Genomic DNA, 12,271 nt, shown 5'->3' with positions numbered 1-12,271 from the left:
GATGAAGCTGCCAGCTTCATGAGTCACCCCCAAATCAGCCAGAAGAATTATAGTCTGGGAGCATCTGTGCTAACAGAAAGGGAGGGGGACACCAGAAAAGGTATTTCTGAAAAGCTGAGTAGGGTTTAGAGGTGGGGAAAGAGCCTCAGAAGGGCCATCACAAGGAGTAACACTAATGAGATGGAGTGGTCTAGGAAAGGAGATGGGAACAAGCTTTCTCTGTCCCTTTTTCCAGATCAGATTGATATGTTGCAGAGGCCACGGCTCCCTCTCAGAGCTCTGCTGAAAGGTAACGCAGTGCTCAGGATCTGGTATGAGTTATTTCAGCAAGGAATGTCTGGCTTTTTATGGTTATTCTAATTGGTGACAGTACTCACTGCTTAACCTACTCAATCTGGGACCGATGTTCTCCCATGTCCTGCTCCATCCTGAATGCTCATCCTGGCTCATGGCTGGTTTCTCGTCCTTGGCAGAAGCTGCTGCTCCATGACCGTCCTTGCTCCGGTGTTATCTGGTCTGGCCTGTGTAACACCAACCTGGGGTGAGTGCTGGCATACTTCACTGGAGATTAATACCTACACTGCCTGTCCAGAGAGCTTGGAAAGCTGATAAGTGCAACAAGCTTTAAAGCAAAACTGAAATCAAAACTCCTTTTATTATTTTGTTCAAACTAGTAACTAACAGTTCAGCCTGTTCTTTTATACATAAAATATTTTGTATCAGTGGAATAGCATAGCTGCCAGACATCTGGGGCTGACAAAGGAGACTAAGCTATACACCTTGGCACAACATTTTTTTCTAAGCATCTCGGACTATTTTACTACCAACAGCAGTCTTTGATTTGCAATACTTCTAGGAGAAGGTAATTATTGTTACGCTTTTACAAGTGAGACAAGGTGACTTAAGCATCCTGCCAAAGGACAAACAGAATAAGAGCAGTAATAAAGTCAACATCTCTTGCCCAGTGACTTAAACAACTCTTCCAGTCTGCTGGGCAACAAAAGTCTTGGTAAACTTCAGATCCAGGGCTGGCTCGCTTCATTGTGCATAGGGCATGTAAAACAGAGCCTAAGTGATTCACCTTCTTCCTCTCTCGTTTTGCTAGAGCATCAGAGGCTAAGATCACTGGTGCTCACCAGAGGACTTGCCTTGCTCTTCATGCACTATGGATGGAAGAATAACTGTGGGCTAGTTACGTGAGCAACCTCTTTCATTTAACATTAGAAAAGAGGAAGGTCAGCTCAGCAGCTACTCTTTCCAGCCTCCTTTATCGCCCACACCTCACAGCAACCTTCTCCTTGCATTGCTCCCACATCAGGCCACCTCCTTGGTCCAGTCCCCATCCCTTTCCCACAAGCAACATGGTTATTCAACCACCCTAGCACACTGCATGGAAAAATCCTTATTTTTTTCTTTCCCGGATTAAACCTACAGAAAGACGTGACAAGCCAAGAGACACTACCTGGGGGAGGTGATAACATGCTGCCAATCATCCAGCCAGTGGTATCATGGGGCAGCAGCTGCTGGAAAAGTAGTGAGAGGCTGAAGCTAGGAACCATCTCTGCCAGTTTGTGTCCTTCAATACACCATGGCTCCTAGCTCTTGTTCCCTGCTTTATGCTGCTCAAAATCAGCCCACGTGTTTATGCTTTGCTGGAGCTTGGTCGGCTGCTAACCCCCAGCATAGGTCATGGAGAAAGGACTTTCCTTTCATCCCTGCAGGCAGTCTTTTGCAAAAAGGCCAGGGAATAATCACAGGACAGCGGTGACTCACTGTTTCTGTCAGCGGAAAGAATCTCTGCTGCCCAGCGCTCCCCTTCTCCCACCTGGCATCACCACCAAAACCACCACACCGACGAATAAGGAGGTTACGCAAGGCTGCAAGGTCGGAATATTAACTTACAAAAGTCAGGAACGGTGGGAAAGGGTTGCCAGCTAGACTACATCAGCTTCCCTGGGCTGCTAGAAAAAAATAGGTCAAGGTTTTCCAAGGTGACCATCAATTTTGGATGTCCAACTTCATGTGTGTTTGGGAAAGAAAAAAAAAAGAAAAAAGGAAAAAAATTCTTTTGGAAAAACCATTAAATGTCTATCATTGGGGAAAGAAAAACAAAAAGCAGCCAGACAGCTGTATCTTTCAAGGTCTTTACAGTTGAGCACCCCAGAAAAAACAAATTACCTTGAGCCGTAAGCCCCTGGAAAAAAAAAAAAAAAAAAAAAAAAAAACAACACACCACCAAAAAAAAAGTCAACCACTGCAAAAAACAACGGAGGAAACCCCGTGGGTAAATAACTAGTGGGAGCTCACAAGAGCACGGCTCTCAGGATGCATGTGTGTTTCTACTGCAGGAGAGAGAACAATTGAATTACGAGGAGCTCTTAAACAAGTAAAGTAAACATCTTTTGGCAATTTAGTGCTGCACTTTGAAGCCTGGCTATGTCATACAAATGGTGAAATAGCACGGACACCCTTCTGCTGGCTAGTTTGTTTAATATGGTGAGTCGGGAGTTTTCGGAGTGCAGCACTCTTTTATGAGCTCAAGAGCTGGAGGAGGGAAAGTGTAGAAGAAGCAGAAGAGGGATGTTTAAGCAAAGCTATAGCTGCCCAGAGCCTATGGGAAGCAGCACGAGCGGGAGCCCTGCAGCACCCGTGGGGCTGCCAGCACTGGAACCAGCCCCAAACATCCCCCACCAGGGGGAAAGAGGGGGAGAGAGAGGTATGGAGCGAGGGGACGAGGATAATCACATGAGCAGGGTTAATTGCTATAAATATCAAGAATCAAATCAATATGTCAAGATGTGTGTTCCACTTTTCACATATATGTGGCACATAAATGAGAAACGGAGGGAGAGGGAGGAAGAGCTAGAAAGAAAAAGGAGAGACTACTAAAGAAATAACCCCCCCTCTACAGACAGCCTGACGCCAGATGGCTTCTTCTAATAAATATTCAACCTTAACTCAGTTCCCATGTAACTTTGTTGTAAAGCTGCCAGCACACCCACACAGATCTGGGCCAGCAAAATGATTACAGTAGTACAAACAAAATAGTGCAATAGAGGAAACAGGCAGACAGGGTCCTGTATACAGAAAGACAGAGCTGTAAAGATGTGAGTTGATGAACCTTTAGATTTAATACCGAGAAACTTAAAATAATGACTTGGGCAGAGGGGAGTAAAACCTGGGGGAAGGGTGTGTGTGTGTGACTTATTTTTTCCTTGCTGTTGCTTTTATTTTTGGGAATACAGAGAACATCATTCTGTTAAGACAGCAAATGAGGCACAATAAATCAGTTGCTGTTCTGCATATTTTTTGCATTCAGTTGGAATTTCAGATACCTCGCCTGAAATGGTATTCCAGCTTAAATTTCTGCTGTCCTTCGTGTTCATATAGGGCACAAGTTAAAAAGGAAGATTTTGTGCATGATGTTTGTTATATTAATTGGGAAGAGAAAGAGGAGATTTGGTATATTTTTTTTAAGAAAACACTGGCTCAGTGCTCAAAAACATGCATTTCAGTTGTGCGAGTGTTTTTGCCCCAAGCTCTTTAATTTCAAAATTGGATTATGAGATCTGAATATCAGAACACACCATGTTGGCAACCCCAAAACTATTTAAATAGGACCCTGACCAAATCACAATCTAGTGCTAAGATTAGGAAAGGAAGAAAAGGCAATGAAAAAGGACAGGCTTTTCAGACAGGCATCTGTTGATAATGTGAAGCAAGAAAAAGGATCCAGATCAGAAAATAAATTTTAAAAATCCTAAGGATTCATACTACTGATTTCTGGTATCTGTTTCATGCAGAATATCTCAAATTTAGAGGCAGAGAAAATGCAGGTAGCCAACTCAAAACTTCTACCTGCAGTCAAGGTAGTTCTTTAACAACCATCTATGGGCCAGCGGTGGGTCAGGTAGTTAAATCATGCATGTACTTTGGTTGAGAGGATATCAATGTGAGGCAAAGCTCTTCTTTCTCAAGAATTCAGCTTTTTGGTGTTACAAGCTAACTCATGGTGTGCTCCTGGAAGGACATTATTGTGCACGATACGGAAGAGTATAAATTGAATTAATAAGACAGAATTAAAAAAAAAAAAACGGGGGGGGGGGGGGGGAGGTAGGCTGAACGTCAGAAAATATTTCCTTGTTGTGAGAGTTTCCCTCTGCAAAGCAGATCGACAGGGAGATGTAGTGGCTGTAGAGTCAGGCTTTCACCACTTCCCTGGGGAGACTGTCACTGCGGAGGTTTTAAAAACAAAGCTGAACTCAGCACTAGTAAATATGCTGCAGGGAATAACCCTGTGTTGGGCAAGATATGGACAAGATCAATTAACAGATCTCTTCTATGTCTACTTTCTATTATTTTTGACTGTTAAGAAGAAAACTTTGCTAGAGAAAAGCCTAAACCTCCCTCCACCCCCCGCCTTTTCTTTTAAAGAAAGACTTTAAAGACTATATCACATTGCAAGCTCATGTCTGAAGCTCTGTTCATTACAACCGCTATGTCTCTCCCACCAGTTTTGCTCTGCTCGCCCTCTATCCCCACTATTATTGAGAAGCACTGGAAAGAATTTCCTGGAGAGGAAAAGAAAAAAAAAATAAAAGAGAGAGATCTGAATCTCTCTTATTTCTGATCTTTTCAGGCCTCTTTATAATATTCATCTATTCTGAGCAGCTTTTGACACTTCCTTCCCACCCACCCCCATTAGAAATCAGCTGTGGATCGCCTCCTCGTGCTCCTTCTTCTCCAGCCTGAAGGTACACATTACAATTCTATTCTTATCCAGAGCATGATAGCATCAAACGAGCGAAGCAGTCAGGCGAGGGTGGGTAGGCATCTTGGTAAGGTCTGTGCCCGGAGAAATGCTCACCTTTTGTTTATGGCTAGCAGGATGAAAGCCATGCGATACAGCTGGACACAAATCTGTCAGCCCTTGGGAAAACATCACCACTGAAGCCGCTAATGACGTGCCTCCTCAGCACTGCGTACGCAAGCACATCAAACAAGTCCTTCATTGACTATGCTGGCTTGAAGTTCAAGATATCTATCCTTACCTTAATAAACCAGGCCTACAATGCTGAAAAATAGCTGTAGAAAGCTTAGAGGTTCAGGGTCAGCGCTTAAGAGTCCTCCAGCGCTAAGCTTCATTCTGCAGGCAAAATTGGATCAGAATTAGGGCTAACTTCAAAATCTATTTAAATCCTCCCCACACACTTTTTGTGAAAAGATATACTGTTATATTTAAGGGAATAAAACCAAAACACGTGGCTTCCTTCCTTGTGGAGAGGCAGAGAGATGAACCCATGGCTAAGAGCGGTGTTCCCCTGCAGGCTCGTGTGCCAGAGGGTGACTGTACAATCACACAGCACAGCCCTGCCAGAGCAACACACAGACTCTGGGTTTTAGATCCGCTTGATTTAACACAGTGCCAAGTTTCTCTTAATATCATTTGGTTGAGGAAAGGAAAGAGGAGAAGAGAAACCAGGAGAGAAAAAGTATGGGGAAAATTAAACCTCAAAGAGACACTGGCAGAAAGAAAGAGGTAGACACAGTAGGCTCTACCCATCCTCTCCATGTCCTCTCCATCACCACTCCCATGTCTCTCTGGAGAAAATGTGGTAGAGGTTCCATAGCCTCACTTCCAGGCCCTCCCTGGCTTCTCAGCTAAGCATCAGAATAAATCAAAGAAAGGAAAAAATAAGGAAGGAGGTGAACTGTGGGCCTGGGGAACAAAAGGGAAGGGGGGGAACTCTGCAATGCCTGAAGGCACCCAGGACATAAGTAAATAAATAAAAGCAAGTTCCAGTGAACCACTTTTCACTGTACCTCCACTGGGGTGAATCTGCCCCATGAAGACCTTGCCCATATCCCATCCCTTCTGCTCCTGCCATGGGGAGAGATGTGTTTTTCCCGCACTGCAGCCACAGTGGTTGGGCAACTAGAGAGACACTGGTGGGATCCAAGTCCTCCAAGCCTTGTAGCTGGAAGGAAAAGCAGCAGCATCATTATCCTTAGCAAGGTGCTGGCTAGGGTCAACTTCTCAACTTCTCAGCTCATGTGAGCAACCTGGATGAACACTTAGCTACCATGGCAGCCTTGGTCCTGCAGCTTCTGGGACTGTCCACCTGAGTGATCACTGTGCTGACATGCTCAGCTCCTTGCTGTAAGCCAATGAGATTCATTAGGAGGGCATGCGGCTGAGTACCTTACGCCCACATACCACAACGACCATCACATTTAATTTCTTCAGAGCAGGGTATTCATCTGGCTGAAACAGCAGCACATCTCACTACTGCAACTAAAGGAAAGAAAAAGGAAAAAAAAGGAAGTCAGGAGCAACAAAATTAGCCATATTTAACAATTTTTTTATAAAATTCTATGTTGTCTTAGAAATACAAGCAGTGATTTTGGACATGAGACCAAGCAGAATGCAGTGTTGATGCTCTCAGCCATTAGTTTATAAATTGAATAAGATAGATGTGTTCATTCATATGAACTAATGTAGTTTTTCTTATGAAGGTTTCATATTATACAAATCCATTAGCATATTTACAAATTAATCTTCCCTTAGGAAGAAAAAAGATCAAAGATTTACAGAAGGAAGTGCTTTATTACTTTTAAACTGCCTTTTTTTTTTTTTAAAGAAAGAGAAAAAGAAATGAAGGGAAATTATGTTGAACCATAAATGTTTCTTTATGACTACTGTTCAGCAGCTTTGTGGGAGATTTAAATTTACTAAAGGGCAAGGGGGACTTTAAGCCATCTATATGAGTTCAGTATTAAAAATATATATACATGACAGGTGCCCATATAAGTTCATGCAGTACAAAATATTCCATAAATGAGCTCATTTATCTGAGTAATTTAAAAAGAGCTTCTGCACAAGGGGAGATACTTAGTATGAGTTATAGTCCGTTTACCTTTCATAAGTTTTTTCATCACTTCCCATACCTCCTTTGGTGCTACTGAAAATATCTGTAGTTATCAAGCGTTATATTCAACCTTGCTATTCCCTATTCCCTAGAAAGCCCTATTGGTGAAGTGACTCCATGTTCTCTTAAAGAAATGCAGTTTGTAAAGCCCTGCATACACGATTATTTCTTCTTCCTAGATGCCAGATAAAACAAGATCAGGCTAAGAAATCTTTTATCTAAGCAAATAACTTGAATAATAAAAAGTATTACAGGTAAAGAGCAAATCTCCAGGTTTGTCCTCATCATTTAGATTCAACACCACTGTAAAAAAAGTTCTCTTTATATTTTCAGAATGACTTTGTACTATGGTTGAAAATACAGAGTAGTAGAGCAGCAAGAAAATTAAATGAGATGCAAACCTTTAATGATTTATTAATAACCACTTTCTGAGACATTTCTAACTACTAAAGAGAAATCAGAACACTAAATATATTAAGATCTTTGGTGCGGGGAGCAGAACTGTTGGGAAGTTATAAAATAACAGAAAATTTCCAAGGGAAAAAAACACCTGACAACTGAAGTGCATTTTATGTAGAGCTGCTCCTGCCTTGGGACATGAGCTACATGATCCCCAAAACCCTCCCAGACATAAGTACTTCGGTACCGAGATGTTCAAAGATCTTTTGCAACTTATATAGTTTTGTTGGGTTTTTTAATATTTTAGGATATAGTCCAAAGGAAAACTTCAAGGCTATTATGAAAACTAAGGTTGAATCACCATTCATCAACAGAAAAATTTTCATTTTCTCGTGACCACCACACTCACTCAAGTAGAGCTTCTTTCACTTCTTGGAGCTTCCTGAAAAATTAACGTTACGTTGAAAAATACCAGTACCTGGAAAACATCCACCTCTCCTCCTCCTCTTCACTACGCACCTGAAAACAAATAAAGCCTTTTCACAGCAGGACAGCTGTGGTTTGGCTGCACTGGAGTCACAGACACGAAGCAGCCATATACAGAGAGGTCACCGCCAGGCAGTAAATGGTTTCACAGAATCTCACACCAGGAGAGAAAGAGGAGCCCAATAAACACACTACTAAGACAGCAGAGGTTTTAACACTGTTCAAAAAGCTGTACATTCACTCTTCACAGCTCTCATCAGCTAGTGCCTAGCTTCAAGCCTACACAGGGAACCAAACTGGACCCGTTCTCCTCCCTAGCCCTCCTCTTCTGAAAATCTTCTCCCCATCCATCCACACTCCACCTATTTCCATGAAGGACATGCGCTTTGAGAAAGTTTTGAATGAAAAGATACTCCTCCTCTACTATGGAGCAGAGTTGAATTCTGAAACACCTCCGTATTCTCCTGTTTTCATCCAGGCGTGCTCTCCCTGAATAACCAGGCAACTTCATGTCTCTCTGTGCTCTTTTCCTCTGTTATCCTGAAGGTGTCAGAGAGAAACTTTCCAGAAGGTTTCTCTGTAATAGTTAGAGGGGAAATTCAGTGTCACTTTTTGTTTTCCTGGAGACATTGCATTTGGCTATCAGAGTGTTCACAGTTAGCAAACCATAACTCCTCAATGTCTCAGTCTACCCATCTGGGAAATCAATAAAAGATAAGACTACCCAGGCTTCAGGGCTATGAGGGTTGGTAAATGTTTCTAAAGTGTTCTGAAAACCTGGAAAGGTGCAGTGTTATTATAACGGCCTTAAATGCTTCTTCGTTCTGCAGAATATTTTATTCCAAAATCTTAAGTTTTTACAAATAACCAACCCTAATTGCAACACTCCTATGAGATGCAAATAAATAGGAAGGGTCAGGGTAATGACGAGACCATCATATCTTAGTTCAAAATACTGACATCAGATACAGTAATTTATCATTCATACGATCTGCTAGTCCTGCTGAAGTCCATGAAATCTTTTTGTTGAAAATATTATTGGCAAACCTATTCAGTAGATTAATGCTAATTAGCTTAGGGTAGGAGAGTTGTGTATTGCTTGAAATTTGGCTCACACAGGGAGAATGGCAAAGCAAAGAGGCACATTCTAGAGTCAACAGGAGAAAAGTCAACAGCTGAGGCTCAACTACAGAAGAAAAAAAAAATGTATATATATAATCTTGACAGAAAACCCCTTAGGCCAACATTCTCTCAAACCAAGAGGCATTTAAGGTTAGCACCTTACACTTCCCAGGCATTAAGCTCTTCAACCATCACCACCTTGTTAAGGATTCTGACTACATTGCAGACGTGAGAGAAAGTTTTGTACCCCAAGTTTTTCAGGTGGAAAAGTATGTCATCAATGAAGAAGAATTACAAGCCATTAAACTGGAGCGTATGCTGTGCATGCCTCTTCAATTCAATATAGGGAATTAAGAAGTCAAATGCCTGTGGCATTAAATATGAATGATGAATGCAAGAAATAAAATAAGTAGAAGAGAAATCTGTGTGTTTCATCACATGAGGTAGCCGTGCCACTGGCACCTTTTGCTTTTGTATGAAAAAAATGGTCTGAGATTAGAAAGCAAAGCAAACTCAGCTTATTTTTAAGGAAATTCAAGCCAAATCCTGGTAAGATTAAGAAATAAAGTATTTTCCAATCTGGATTCCATTCTGATAATCTGAAAAGATAACAGTGTATGATACTTTATGAGCCAGGAATTGAGCAGAATAAGCACACGTATCTTTATTCGTAGCAGGCTTCTAAAAGAACAGCAGGTATTTTAAAAGGGGGGGGGGGGGGGGGGGCAGGGGGAGAAAAAGAAAAGAAGAGTCATGTCAGAAGTGACACATTCTCTCATTTTAAGGCATGTAGCTAATTCCGTACAGTATGAAGGATAAACAACATGAACCACAAAGACTTCTGTGTGTATCATAAAGCACACGGCACGGGAAACCACTTTTCCAGCTCTCTGAAGGAAATGGTTTCTTTCATCTCTGGTCAAGTTTCAGAGGTATTATTAGTTAGTTAGTTAGTTACACATGAACGACTGTGAACCAAACTCACCTCATCGTTTTGCACAATAGAATGAAGAATACATCTACTCGGCAGCCTCACCAAGACATCTAACCTTTTGAGTGACATCCCCCAGACAGTTAGATGCCATCTGCATTTGGGACATCTCTCGTGGGTATCTCATGTAAAGCAGAAGCCTGCCAATTCCCAGAATGTGGCAGAACAAGCAACTGTGCCCGGGCAGAATGAGAACCGAGAACAGCCAGGTAGCTTCTATAGGCACTAGGAAAGAAAACAAAACTGACTGTTGGATTTTTTTTCAAGACGCCAAAGGTGGTGGGAGAAGAAAGTCAATGAACCGATCACCAAGCTCACCATAGAGATTGAGGTAAAAAAATGAAGGAGTACGAGGGGCTATTGGAGAAGGAAGAACACATTAGTGAGAGGAAAATGTGTTTGCTTGCCTGTTTGGAGATTATGAGGTTCCGAGATAACACGGCATGCAGGCAGCTGAATGTCAATAAATTCTGATCCATCGTATATTACTTATGAATACTTTTGGACACATAATAAAAACAGCAACTGTTTAAAGACCTGCAAAAGTCTGTTCCAACTGAGCCAATTTTGAAACTTTTACTGAAGCATAGCTTGCTTTGTTGTTGATAACAAACTTTTGTTGATGTTTAAGGATAAAAGCATGAATTATACATATGTATACACACACATAAACAACATGTATGGTGTATCTTGGCACACAGTTTGTTTTCTGTCCCATATACTCTGACCTAAATTTTTCTCAACTTATTTTCAGACACAAAACATAGGATGTTTGCATCACGTGATCTCTTTTTTCACTACATTGTTGTGTGATAGATCACGAGGCAGATGGCGTGGATCACATCCCAGTTAGCAGAACCACTGTGGAGGTGGAATCAACAATCAAGACGTTCATCGATCGCAGAGCGTCTGACAATGGCAGTAAATGATACAGGGGCTCCTTTAAATCACTTGATACTGTCTGGCTTTGTACAGGCACCTAGAAAGGGTAGAAGATTACCATTAATCCCTCAAATATCAGGCATTGCACCTTTGTACAGGCACTGTGTCTTTTTATGAATTCAACATGTTTTTTGACATTTTGCATGTGCTTTGTTATAGGGACTGGGTCACTGGAAGTTTTCAGAGGCTTCTTTCTTAAAACAGCTGTTGTGGAAAAATCACGACTGTCTATCAGCACTGTTCACCACACACATAATGCAGTTGCTGGATTAGTGCAGGTGGCACAGGGATCCTTGAGAATTTCAACCTGAATCAGTCTTTTTGAAATAAGATTTCTTTCCCCCAGTGCCACAAACTAAAATGATGTAAGTGCAAAATCTCTGTAGTAAATTAGCGATAAAAGAATAAAACAGTTAAACGAATATATTTTTCATGCTTGAGGGCTGTGTGTTTAACAGTTTTCTAACTGTTCATTCATTTATATAAAAATACTTTGGTTATTATCTACTTGAGTTGAAATTAGATATTTAATTGACTGGAGGGAATGAAATTCGCTCACTTTTAAATAAAGCAATGTTTTAAAAATATTCCTGTAAAGTGATTTGTAAGACCACACCAGCACTAGTTCTTGGCACATGTTCTTGTCTGTGTATATATTTTAAAAGCATGGTTGTTTTTACAAATGTAGTACTGTGAGAGCTAACTTCTTCAGAAACATGTTTATCTTAATTAGGAAAGTCAACAGACTTCTAATGGGAAGAAATGCGTATTTCTCTCTGTGGTATCTAAAGCATCAAAGGCCTCCTTCTCAAGCCAAACCAATCTTCCTTCCTGCCTGCCTTTCAAACCCAGGTGATTGCAGACAGCTGAGCAGACATTTTCCCAAAAGCTTCTATTGACCTGGCTCCAGTCCTTTCCCGTGCTCTGTCTCCTTTTCTATCCGCATGTCACTTCTCTTTCTCTTTCTGTGTATTTGTTGTATTTTTGCCTGAGGAAACCTAGGGATATTCATGGCACTGAGGCAAATAATGTGGAATTAAAAACTAAATTCTTCAGGCCTTATCCTAGCAACAGGACCATCACCATCTGTTCAGAGGACAGGACTGCCATTATCCGCTGCATTCTTTGTACGTACTCCATCACCTGTGAGGGGAAAAACATTGCCCCTTATCCTGGGGTCTTTGTTTAAAAACAAAGTCGTCTGCGTCTTTCTGGTACCAATACATTTCATAAATGTGATATACAGTACATTTAAAGGGATTAGGCAGCAATAAAAGCCTTAAAAGCTTTAAAAAAAAAAATCTAAGGGAGGACATCTGCATGACAAACAACAAAAGCAAATATTGTTCAATTTAAATAAACAGTTGAGACTAATTGGCAAAAGTTTGTGCAAATTCCTCCA

At 41.3% G+C, this 12,271-nt stretch overlaps 1 long non-coding RNA gene across 1 annotated transcript in view; it reads right to left on the bottom strand.

Annotated features, from left to right (window-relative positions):
• The window catches only part of LOC114013544 (uncharacterized), a 135,742-nt gene extending 124,449 nt beyond the window's left edge, over window positions 1-11,293 (bottom strand). The window contains exons 1-4 of the long non-coding RNA XR_008748485.1: window positions 9,922-11,293; window positions 6,084-8,391; window positions 5,824-5,978; window positions 5,052-5,146 (exon numbers count right to left, since the gene is read on the bottom strand). This is a non-coding gene — a long non-coding RNA (uncharacterized LOC114013544). The remainder of the gene's footprint in view (window positions 1-5,051; window positions 5,147-5,823; window positions 5,979-6,083; window positions 8,392-9,921) is intronic.
• Window positions 11,294-12,271: the final 978 nt, after the last annotated feature.

The sequence above is a fragment of the Falco peregrinus genome, chromosome 8, assembly GCF_023634155.1.
Source record: "Falco peregrinus isolate bFalPer1 chromosome 8, bFalPer1.pri, whole genome shotgun sequence".
Taxonomy (NCBI): domain Eukaryota; kingdom Metazoa; phylum Chordata; class Aves; order Falconiformes; family Falconidae; genus Falco; species Falco peregrinus.
The sequence above is the reverse complement of the archived record's forward strand: the minus strand, read 5'-3'. Positions and strand labels throughout refer to the sequence as shown.